General features: G+C 46.8%; 1 protein-coding gene across 2 annotated transcripts in view; it reads right to left on the reverse strand.

Moving 5' to 3' along the window:
• tet3 (tet methylcytosine dioxygenase 3) overlaps positions 1–10,787 on the reverse strand; it is a 31,879-nt gene extending 21,092 nt beyond the window's left edge. Inside the window, exons 1-2 of one of the 2 annotated variants that reach the window (XM_084551578.1) lie at positions 10,721–10,787; positions 9,883–9,942 (exon numbers count right to left, since the gene is read on the reverse strand). The gene's annotated coding sequence lies outside the window, so the exon portion shown is untranslated. Of the gene's footprint in view, positions 1–1,006; positions 1,391–9,882; positions 9,943–10,720 lie in introns of those variants that run through there. The other variant, XM_084551577.1, reaches the window with a different exon arrangement.
• Positions 10,788–11,422: the final 635 nt, after the last annotated feature.

The raw sequence follows: 11,422 nt of genomic DNA on the forward strand, positions 1-11,422 counted from the left end.
GCGCGGGGTTGCGCGGGGGGTGGTGGTGGCAGTGAACAGCCGGCATGCAATACGTGAGAGGCCCCATGTCTGTACTATCAGTGGCATCAGACGGGAAAGAGGAAGGGGGGGGGGGGGGGGCTGTGTGCGGCAGTTATGAGAACTGCAGTGTGTTGAAACAGACTGCAACACTGCACAACCTAACATCCCACAATCACGCTCTGACAGTGACACACTCTTTTCCTCTTTTTCGCAGAGTTACAAACACCAAACTCAAAAGTCACAGAGGTGTCTGAAGCTGATCATTTACAACCAATGGACTTTACTCTGCTTGCCAGAGTAGAAAACATCAAACACTGCCCGGTGCACAAAATTCAGGTTCTTTTGGTTTTAATCTGAGCTTTGATCAAGCTTGGTAGGACTTTTTTTGTGAGTTTGCATGCTGGTCCTGGATGGAAACATCGCACTGACACCTTGAGCGTTTTAAATCTATCAGGGTGTCTCAGACTGTACAGACCACGTGCTTTGACAAATATTTACACTATGACAGAGCCAAGTATCTCTGTATTCTCGCTAACTCTTTAACATGCACGCACACACACACACACACACACACACAAACATTTGTACAGACTTGACACACACCACAGAGCATATCATAAACACGCCTAACCGGATCGGATCTTGCAAAACCTGGTAGACAAGACTACTGAGTCTGGGAGCCCTTTAAACTCTTTCACTGGTTCATGTGAGAACAAACTAAGTAGTTTTTAACACTGACACTGCACAAAAAAAGGCTGGCGGGAGGAGACAAAGCATGTTAGGATAATAGTGGTGGTGAGGGGGTTAAGTGTAGCTTGTGAGTAGACAGCTGAACCTGAATCCCAGATACACAACACCACCCCATCCTCCCTCTTGTCCTCCTCCGTCCCCCACCCCTTCCTCTGCTGCCGTGCCAAGCAGGAACATGAAGCAGAGACAATATGAAGCCGGCTCAGAGCCTTGAGGACCGGCGGCGCATACTTACGCGGTCCTAGACGTCCAGACAGAGCTGCCGGTCGAAGAGCAGAAAGCAGAAGAGGAGACAGAGAGGAGCATGAGACTTGCTTGCCGGCACAGCAGTCCACTAGCAAACCGTCCTTGCTGGGTTGTATTCCTTTTTATTTCTTCCAGCCTGTGCAGCGCACAGACAGAGCGAGCGCCGAAATACGCATGCATGCAATCACGCACGCACACACAGCCAGCCACACTCACACCACACACCTCCCCCCCAGCAAAGCACACACGTTTCTCATTCTCTTTCCTCTTCTTATGGCCAATGCTTTCTGTTCTCTTCTTTTTCCTTTCTCATTATCTTTGTCTGCTCCTCCCTTCCCTTTTTCAATATCCTCTTTCTTTCTCTTGACTACACATGCAGTCGGCTTCTCTTCGCAGCCCCCACCTTCCCCTCTCTCTCTCTTCTCCCTCCCTCCCTCCCTCCCTTCATTCCCCTCCCTCTCACGCAGCCTCTCCCTCCATCTCCTCTCCTCTCTCTCTTCAGTGTGTGTAGAGCGAGAGGCCATTATCTGAGCCACAGCGGGCACGTACGATGGAATGGAGGGTGTGCAGTGAGCAGAAACAGAGAGAGCAGTGGGGGATAGTCGCTAGTAGCAGCAGCCTAGGAAACAGCACAGTGCAGCAGAGCTCTTACCAATGAGAAACCCCCTCTCTGTCTCTATCCACGCCCTTCAACACTACTTGCTCTATTGCAATAGATGACGTAACATATAAGGCTATGTGTGTGTTTTGTTTATCCACCAAAGCCGAATATTGGCAATTTCGGCCATGACAGAGCTTCTCTGCTCCCAATTCCAGAGGTGAACCAGCGGTTGTCAAGCGAATACACTCATCTCAACTCACAATGGCATCAACAGGAAAAGGAAAACGGAGCAAGGAAAAGCAACATTACATTGCTTGTTTATGCCTTCTACAAACGACATCTGGTTTTCCTTGTGACGATTTTGTTCCACGTTTGAGCGTCTAGATTCGTCTCAGCCCCGGGACAAGGAGAGGTCATCGATAAATGTTCTTCAGTCTTGTTCCTCGTCCACATTCGCATCGGTTTCCACGCTTGAAACAACACGCTTCGGTCTTGCATCTGTGTCTGCTAATAGATCCTCTAGCAAGGCTGCATGTACAAGAGAGTGAAAGGTTGGTAGGAAAAGAGGGAGCTGGCTTTCTGGCGATCTTCCTGGCCCTTCCTCCACGATCCAAAGGATGCAGAAGACCAAGGAGGTTTCTGAGTTCAGGAAGAGTCGCTTGATATAAAACTGTTCTTTGTCAAGTCACTCATCTAGACCGGGGAAAGAAAATGGAAGAACGACAAGAACGATACGCTAGAATAACAAGACAGCTGCTTTGGCAATGGTGACGGAACAGCGGATGACACGGCGACATCAGCAAGCGAGAGGAAGAGGATGAAGATAAGGGAATGGAGGAAGACACTGAGGAGAGGGAAGACAGCAAGAGGGAAGTCTGTGAAGAAAACTGTTAAAAGTAAGACAGAGACGCTCAGTTATACATATGACTGATTCTGTAACGGGAAGGAAGATGATGAAGAGGAGGATGACACAAACAGAAAGAGGGTTGGCAGGTTGTTGCCAAGCGAAGACAGCAACCACAGGTAATCAACCCATTACAGTTCGCTGAGGACGCAAGGATTCTGTCCTCTCCTGTCCAACAGCCTTCGGTAACCTTGTCTCGTTCTCTCCTCACCATTGTTCTGCCCTGGCGTCAGTGCCATTATTATTATCAACGTCGCCGTCATCGCTGAATGTTTCCTCTCGCCCACTTGCTGGCTGACCGGCCTTGTGGTCCTCTCGTCTCTCCTACACTGCTGGAGCTATGGAGCAGATTAAACCAGGAGGAGGAGGGTGGGAAACATGGCCGTCTCCCCCATGCAGATCGCTGTCAGCTCCTTGCGTAGTATTTTTCTCTTATATTACTGAGCATGAGTCGGCAACACTGCACTGTGGCTGGATTAACTTCAGTAGCCGTTCTCTGCTTCACTTCCTTTGGCTTTCCCTGTTTCGTTTGGTCTCTCTGGGTCTCTCATTTTCTCTGGCTTTTCCAATCTGCCTCTGCCTCCCTCTTTCGATTTGCCTGTTTTGTTTCCTGAGCCTTTTCGCCTTCTAGCATAGCTCTTTGCATTACCGTTCAAACACTTTCTGACGCACTCGCTCTCTGGCCCTGTAAATTGTGCACTGTCTGCCTCGCTGTTGCCACACATATTCGTATATACACACACAGATGAGCGTCAATCCCAAAGAGAAACACGGCGCAGCCGAAGCTGTCTAAGGAAGGAGAGGAGAAGTAGAGCATTAGGTCACATGACCAGAGAGTGCCAATGAGCGAGAGGGAGAACAGTGAGTAAGAGAGGTAGGAAACACATGTAGCGATAACGTAGCTGCATCGTCATCACCGTCATCATCATCAGTGTCTCCCACCAGGACATTTGCCTCCACTACTGGGTGGGCACATGTGTCATCTGACACATGCCCAGTCTCTACTATCGCCAACACCACACACCAACGGACACCCGAAAACACGCTCTTTTAGTCACCCCACTGACTTATGCTCGCTCACTCCCCCGGGTGCAGTGACAAAGCATTTCTAGCTCGAGACTCAACTTAACCCCTGAATCACATGCTCTCCACGCACAGTTCCTCATTTTAAAAATCTACTGAACACAACAGGTCTTTGTTCTATCCTTCGAAGCTGCTCGTTTATCAGAAGTCTAGTAGTTTAACACTTAAAATAATCCAAGCTATATTACTTTAGCCAAAACAAAAGGTTATGGTTGTTCGGTTAAAACCGGCGATACTCTCAACTCGATCGAATCTAAATGAATGACATCACATGGCTACATTCCTTTTAACAACATTTTGAAGTGAGCGTCAAGAAAACAGAAGAGAAACATGCACTCGCGAATGAGAGAAAACCAGAGAACTTACGCAGCAAAAACAGCTCTGACTGTACGTGTGACTGCCCATGTACACAGCTGAGTAAAACAAAGAAGTACTTTTGACCAAAACATCAACAGAGGAAGGAAACTCCACGTTCGCAAATTCAGCTGATTCCGACACACGGCAAGAACACGCACACACCGTACTTTCAATCAATGTGACACAATTAACTGCATGTGGGAAATAAAACTAATTTATAGTACCGTTACCCTCGGTTCAAACACATGCCCTTTCTGATGACTCATAACCTTTGGCAGAAAGCAGGTACCATTTCACATAAAGCATTTGTCATCGTTTCTGGTGTTTACCACGATCATGTTTGGCTAGCTCCGACAAAAGAAATGAAACTTATTAGAGAATTTAGAGAAGTAACAATGACAGAAATGTATGTTATCGGCTTTAAGCTGTTTGACCGTGAAGTCATACACACAAAAATGCCATGCTGCCATTCAAGAGAAGTTGCCCTACAATCACCTCCTGTACACAATGGGTTACTTCTCAACTAGACAACATAACGTGACCAATGATATTACAACTGGAAGGCGGTCTCTAACCATGTCTTTAAAACTAACTTCAGATTCAACTGTGTTCACTTCACATGACAATGAGACCGACAGAAGCCGTTTGAAATGACAACAACAATTCAAGTATCTGAAACTTCTTAGTGAAAATGGAATCACACTTACGTTAAATCTGCTGAAACCTGGCATGGAGGAAGAGACGGAGGTACGGCACAGAGTCCTAATCTCGCATCAATCACCTCATCTCACTATGTAGTCAAATTATCATCCAAATGAGTTGCTTCACGCCCTCGTCTCTTTTTCTTTCTCTCTCCATCTCTCTCACTTCTCTGCCTCTCGCTCAGTGTTTCTCAGCAGCACGGTGGAAAGGTCTTGGTTGTAGGAGGGATGACTGACAACAAAAGTCCATCCTCAGCAGTGTGTGTTGGGTCGGCTCGCATGACTAAGCCTGAGTCATCTTTTTCTTTTCTTCTCAACAGAGTCCTGACATAAAAACCTCACGCAATGAAACAATATTTTAACATTTTTACCAGAACATCGGCAGTGGGAGGTCTATGAGTATGGAACACACAAAAACCAACAGAGAACAAACTGTGCTGCTTCAGGGAACAATGGGTGAAATAGTTTTTAAGCCATTTAATTCAAATTTTTATTTCTCTTGCAGTCGCTAAGCAACTCACAGGAGCATAACGGTCATGACACAAGGGTCCTTTCCCCTCCTCCCATCTCTTCCTGTCAGCTGACTCTACCTCCCTCCACCGCTGCTCCCATTTACCTCCATACACCCCCATCCCCAAGCCACACTGTGCTGCAGCGTAATGGCATCAAGGTCATCTGATCTGACACACGCTCTTGCCCCCCCCCCCCCCCCCCCCCCCCCCCCCCCACACACACACACACACTCTTTATGCTCCCTTTTCATTTTACTTTCCCTCTTTCTCTTCCCCTCACATCTCCTCACATGCACACAGAGGTATGGATGGACACACCGGCAACAAATGCAGAGGCACGCTGCAATGATTTCTCTCCACATATACAGTACGCACTAGCGTGCACACAGTAAAGCATTGTTCACTGAGGGTCACTGGGTTTATTGGTGGGTGGGACAAGTGGCTGCAGGGCACATAATGCAGTATTTAACATAGTGGAAGCAGCACAAAGTGTCTGAGCTTGATCACACAAATGAGGCAAATAAGACTGCCTATTATGATGATGATTATTTCTTTTGGTCAAGATTTTATAAGGAAAATTTGAATAGTCAAAAAAAAAAAAAAGACTCTTTGTCTTCCATCCCAAGCAGGTTGGTGTTGGGTTCAGGGTGTGTTTGGGTGTGGATTGTAGTACAGAGTGTAGGGTATCCAGTCTGAGTCATACCTCCTGACATTTGGCACGTGCAAGTCAGCACGAATCGCCCAGCTGGGGAAGGCCTACCCCCTTCCCCTCGTTACTCCTCACAAAGAGAAAGGGAGGAGTGGTTTGAGAGGGAGGGGAGGGAAAAAAATGGAAAGGTGGTGATGGGTGGGGGCCTGTCAGGCGGGGTAGAGCCGCAGCAAAATAAGGAGGAGGAAGAGGGGGTGGGGGGCGCTGTTTTTTTTTTTTTTGGAGGCAGGTCTTTGTGCTTGAGGTTTGGGACATTAAAAGAACGATGGGAATGTAATCCATATACAGAATAGCCTAGGGTGGAAAATTTTGGACTCGAGACAAAGAGGGTGAGACAGGAAGAGGAGAAATGGAAAACAAATGACAAACAAATGTGAATTGGTCCAAGGCAATTAAAAAAACACTGAGTACCACTATCAGCAAGCCTAAAGTGTGCCAACTCATGAAAAAGAGCTGAGTAGTTGGAACCTGTACAATGATGTAATCATTAACAGAACATTATTGTTACAAATACCACCGCATGTTTGACAGGTGAAACACTGAGAGATTGGTTAATGAGTATTGGGGGAAAATATTTTGGGGTTAAACCAGATTTTTTTTCAGACCTGAGCGAGAGAAAAACAAGAGAAAGTAAGAGGAACCTTCCTCAGCTCTGCACAGTGGCTGTTTGCCAGCCTTGTCTCTCTCAGGACTTGGGCTAAGATTAGCTTCCCATATGTTCAAGTCAGGCATAGCCGGACTTAAAGGGCCAGTGCACGACTGTGGCAAAACAGGAAAACCTTCAGTGTGCACTATGATACTGTACATACTTAAATATTCACATGAAGGTCAAACTGTTTTTTAATACTTCATATAAAAAGCAGGTTGATAGCAGATACTGTGTGAGATGAATGTACATTCAGTGCATTTCTGAGCTATTACCAGTTTTATTTTAGACTATTCCGTCAAATATTTGGAAGCAGTCATCATAAAATGAATCAATATATACTTCAGATATCAAATTTTTATGGACATGGTTGGATTAGTGACTGATAAAAAAAACTCCAACAGCCGTTGTACTGGACTGCATAAAACCTGTGTCCGGTGTCTGGCAGCAGTGGGAGTCATGACTGTATAAACTGCATGCCCGGTGGGAGCAGCAGAGCAGCCGCCAGAGAGGTGAGAGTTAAAGAGCGCGAGCAACAGCTGAGGGCTCCTCCCCCTTCTCTTTCCATTCATTTTTTATTAACTGCGGCACCGGGCGGCTAACAACCTCCCTCCAACATCAAACGCAGATGCCACCAGCGAAGCCAGCGTCCACCGACCACAACTCATCCTGCCATGGAAAATATTGAGCTTAGGGCTCGATGTAGCCAAAGTCCAGATATGGTCACTATTACACTGCAGATCTACAAGCAGTGTAGCAGGACAACCAGACCAGAGACAAATGTCTGCTACTTGTCATTCATTAGAAATGAAGAATGAAACCAGGAGAGGGCTCAGCAAGTGCTTACTGTATATACTAATGATTGCATTCAAGCAAGGCAACTGTTTGTAAAATGACACAAGAAATCCTACGATGGAGTATAGGATGTGATGTTCAGAAACCCTTGGGCTGATATTAAAAGAAGCCTGAGTGAAAACCACTTGTAATTCTGCTATCATTGGCTATAGCAACTGAATCTTCGTGTGTTTGCATGCAGTGTTGACCAGTGTTGAGGTGAAAATGGTTCCGTCTAAGACTAGGAAAAGATGGCAAATGACAAACACCACTTTAAAAAGTAATGTCTTAAAAGATCAAACTATAGAGGGTGTTTCATTGTGCAAGCCCTTGAGCTCTGTTTTAGACACTATGTCACTATAACCTAGTGACAAGGAATGTTACTTATCTAAAACAAGGCAAGGCCAACAAAACATAGCTCCAATATCAAAAGGAAGAGTTGCATTAAATGTACTACAGGCATACTGTAATTGTATACGGGATGTCATAGGTTCAGTTCTTCACTGACTAAATGGAAACCTTACAGAGCAGAAAATACTCCGAAAAGCTGAACGTGAATGGAAGAGATGATGTAAAACCCTCCACTTCCTGTACTATTCTATACCAAACCACTTCACTACACACATACACACGCGTGGTGCCGGCTAGTTGGTCACGTGACCAACCTTGGATGCCGGACTTGAGCTAAATTTAAAGCAATGATGTCATCAGACATTCAGTGTTGCCAAGGAAACTAGGTCATCGTTAACCCTTTGAGGACGAGGCTGGGGATTCCACACGCCAAGCCAAACACACGATTAAGAAACATTCCATCTGCCGCCACGCACGCTGTGGTTTGAGACTTTTTCTACTCTGATTGTGACTATTTCCCACCTGTGTAATGCGCAAACTTCATCTGATGTATAAAGAGGAAATCCTGTGTATGGGCGTAGAAAAAAAAAAAAAAAAAAAAGCAAAAATCACACGAGTGCAGTCTGTCTGTCTTATAACCTGCTGCGGTAACCTCGTACTTCAGTTTTGCTTCCTGAACAGCAGAGAAAAGTACCAGAGAACTGCTGTGCTGTAAAACCGAAACAAATTCAAAGTGCTGTTATGTGGGTGATGAAAATACTTAAGGATACTGTATGAGTGCCTGTTTAAACTGTCAAAGCCGGTGCTGTGAGCTCACTGGGAGTAGATTCAGTTTGTCTGTGTATAAGTAGGGAAATGTTTGACAAGGAAACAGATCTCGACGAGATAAACACTCCACCCAGGACACGCACAGCAACCATGACCTACTACAAACAGGAGCTCAGGGCAACCACAAAGGCAGAGAACACAACCTTGCTAAACACAGGGCAGCCCACTTTTTACCCTTTAAACCAGATGGCTGTATATACTTTGTAGATCTTTGTAGATCTGTCTACTTATGGACAGGGATTAAAACAGGCTTAGAGGTAAACTAGAGGGGGTTGTAAAACTCAGCTAAACCCAGTGATGACATCTGAAATTGACTGACTAACCTAAATTTTCTATTCCTGCATAAATGCTACATCTTGTCACTTCCACGGCTGCGTTTGCAACGCTAACATGTTTCTGTGTGCGCATGATGGAAGTCAAATCAAAGGTTCCTTTCTTCTACGGAGAGAAGACATCACAAGATTCTTATAACTCAGACAACAGCTAGTTTGATGTTCAACAGCTCCTTTTTTGTGCGCTCCTTCCACATAAACACACAAGCGTGCCCCGACTCGGCGAGCTGTAGAACAGCAGCTCTCTCAGCGGCCACGCGCCACAGGTTACTACGCCCGACAATCAAACACGTACGCATGCGTGACCCACTAACTTTTACTCCCTTTACCTCATTTGACTCCAGAACCTAGGAGAAGCAGGACGGCCCCCCTGGCTCCTGAGCCAGTGCGTAGGGTTCCTCCTCCTCCTCCTCCTCCTCCCTCCTCCTTTCCTTGGTCTCTTGTATCTACACATGCCTGGCTCTGGCACCAATCAGCGGGCAGCGTGGGACGCTTTAAACTGAGGATGCCGCCGCTTTATCACCGAGGCTCGCCACGGCTCAGAGATAAATCCGAAGCAACTTACACAGTGAGCTGCCTAGCGGTGAAACTCGGGTGGGAAGACGAACGCCTGAAAGGATCTAATGCACCTGTATTCCAAAGCGCGGTAAGATGAGGGCTAATATAACAAGCTCGCATGATCCGCGCAGAGAATAGCAAACAGTCAAATGACGTCCTAGCAAGGTGGCGGAAAGGATCACAGGTTTCTCCGCGTAATAGTCCAATTAAACACACACACTGAAGTAATACCGACATGGGGTAGTCACATGAAAAAATGCGTGTGAACAGACACAGAGAAGAGGAACTGGTCACTGTGTTGAATAACCACAACGCTTACACCTCATGAGAGTACCAGCAGCTGAGAACCACAGCAACATGAGCAGAGATTATTCACGTGTGACAGAGACATGACAGACATGTACACACACACAACACCACGGAAACACGGATCCAGAACCCCCTCTTACCTCAGCTGCCAGTTCAGGGCTTCCCAAGCAGCCTCGACTGTTGTCTTCAAAATATTCCACCTTTACAGCCATTCAACGGACCAAGAGAGGAGCGTGAGAGAAAGAGACAGAGAGAGAGATGGGAGGGGGTGAGAATAACAATCAATAGAATAATGCGACAAGGGCCTGTTCTAAAAGACGCGCCATTAAGGACAGTGGAGGTGCTAAATACATTCCACCTTTGCCTCCATGTAGAACGGCTGCCATTCTACACGTTATCTCCTGATCGCTCCCGCCGTGCTCAGCAACCATCAAAAAGCAGCCGTGCACACAAATCTCTTTTCTTTGATTTGTGCTCAAACAGTGAGCCGGCACTTCCCTCTACAGCTGGGACAGCGAATGAGAGGCAGCAAAAACGAGAGTTGGATTCAATTATAGAATTATGTAATGTCTGTATCCCGACCCGGTGCAGCCACCATAACATACACACATATACATTAAAAGTCTGCATAACCCAGTTCTTTAAAGGGCAAAATGGCAAAATATGCAAAGTGTCAGTGGGTGGCAGTGGATAGGTTAGTTGAGAGTGGGATGAAATAGATGGAAATGGTTCAACACAGCAGGTCTCATGATTGTAAAACAATAGCATCTTCTAATTTTGTACAGCATGCCCCCCCCCCCCCCCCCCCCCCCACACCCCCCCTTGTCTACGTGGTCCTGGCTGTCTCTGTGTTAAATGATGTGTTTTGTCTCGAGCTGTTTCCCAGTCCCGCCAACCTCCAACAAGCACCCCCCTCCCTCCACGCCCCCACCCACCCACCTATCAATCCTAAAATAGTCTGGAGTGATGAATATTTACCCTCCAAGCCTCTGAGCTGCCTCGGTTTGTACTCCTCCGTCCGCTGGCCGAATCCCCATCAGAAGACTCCGGCTCCCTCTCGTCTTCACCCCTACCCCTCTACCCTTTCTTCTCTCTCTTCCTCTCTCTCTGTCTCTCCACTCTTCTTTCTCAGTCTCTTTCTCGTCTGTGTTCCAGCAGCCCATTCAGGAAGCCATCTTGTGTTTTTAATCTGGTTTTACATGAGCCCTCGTACGCACGTTCTCCCTCTCTCTCTCTCTCTCTCTCTCTGTCGCTTGCTCTCTTGCTCTACCCCCCTCCCTCTCTCTCTCTCTCTCTCTCTCTCTCTCTCTCTCTCTCTCCAGCTCATATGCCAGTAGGTCTACCGCACACACGGTCTCACACACACACACACACACATGGGATTATTTTTTTTGTGATCGCTATCACTCCTTCCTCCTACTCGTTCATTTTTTTCCCTTATGCATACATGATGTGAACGTCCCCTTAACCACAACTCCCCCTCCACCACCGCCGCTCTCTCTCTTTAAACATATACACTCACGAACAAAATATTCACACACACACACATGCAGAGAGAGAGAGAGAGAGAGAGAGAGAGAGAGAGAGAGAGAGAGAGAGAGAGCCGGAGAGCCGGAGAGACGTCACGCCAGAGATAGCACACAAAGGCAGTCTGTCCACCAATCAGAGGCCAGGCTGGGC

Source organism: Chelon labrosus (assembly GCF_963514085.1).
Source record: "Chelon labrosus genome assembly, chromosome: 9".
Taxonomy (NCBI): domain Eukaryota; kingdom Metazoa; phylum Chordata; class Actinopteri; order Mugiliformes; family Mugilidae; genus Chelon; species Chelon labrosus.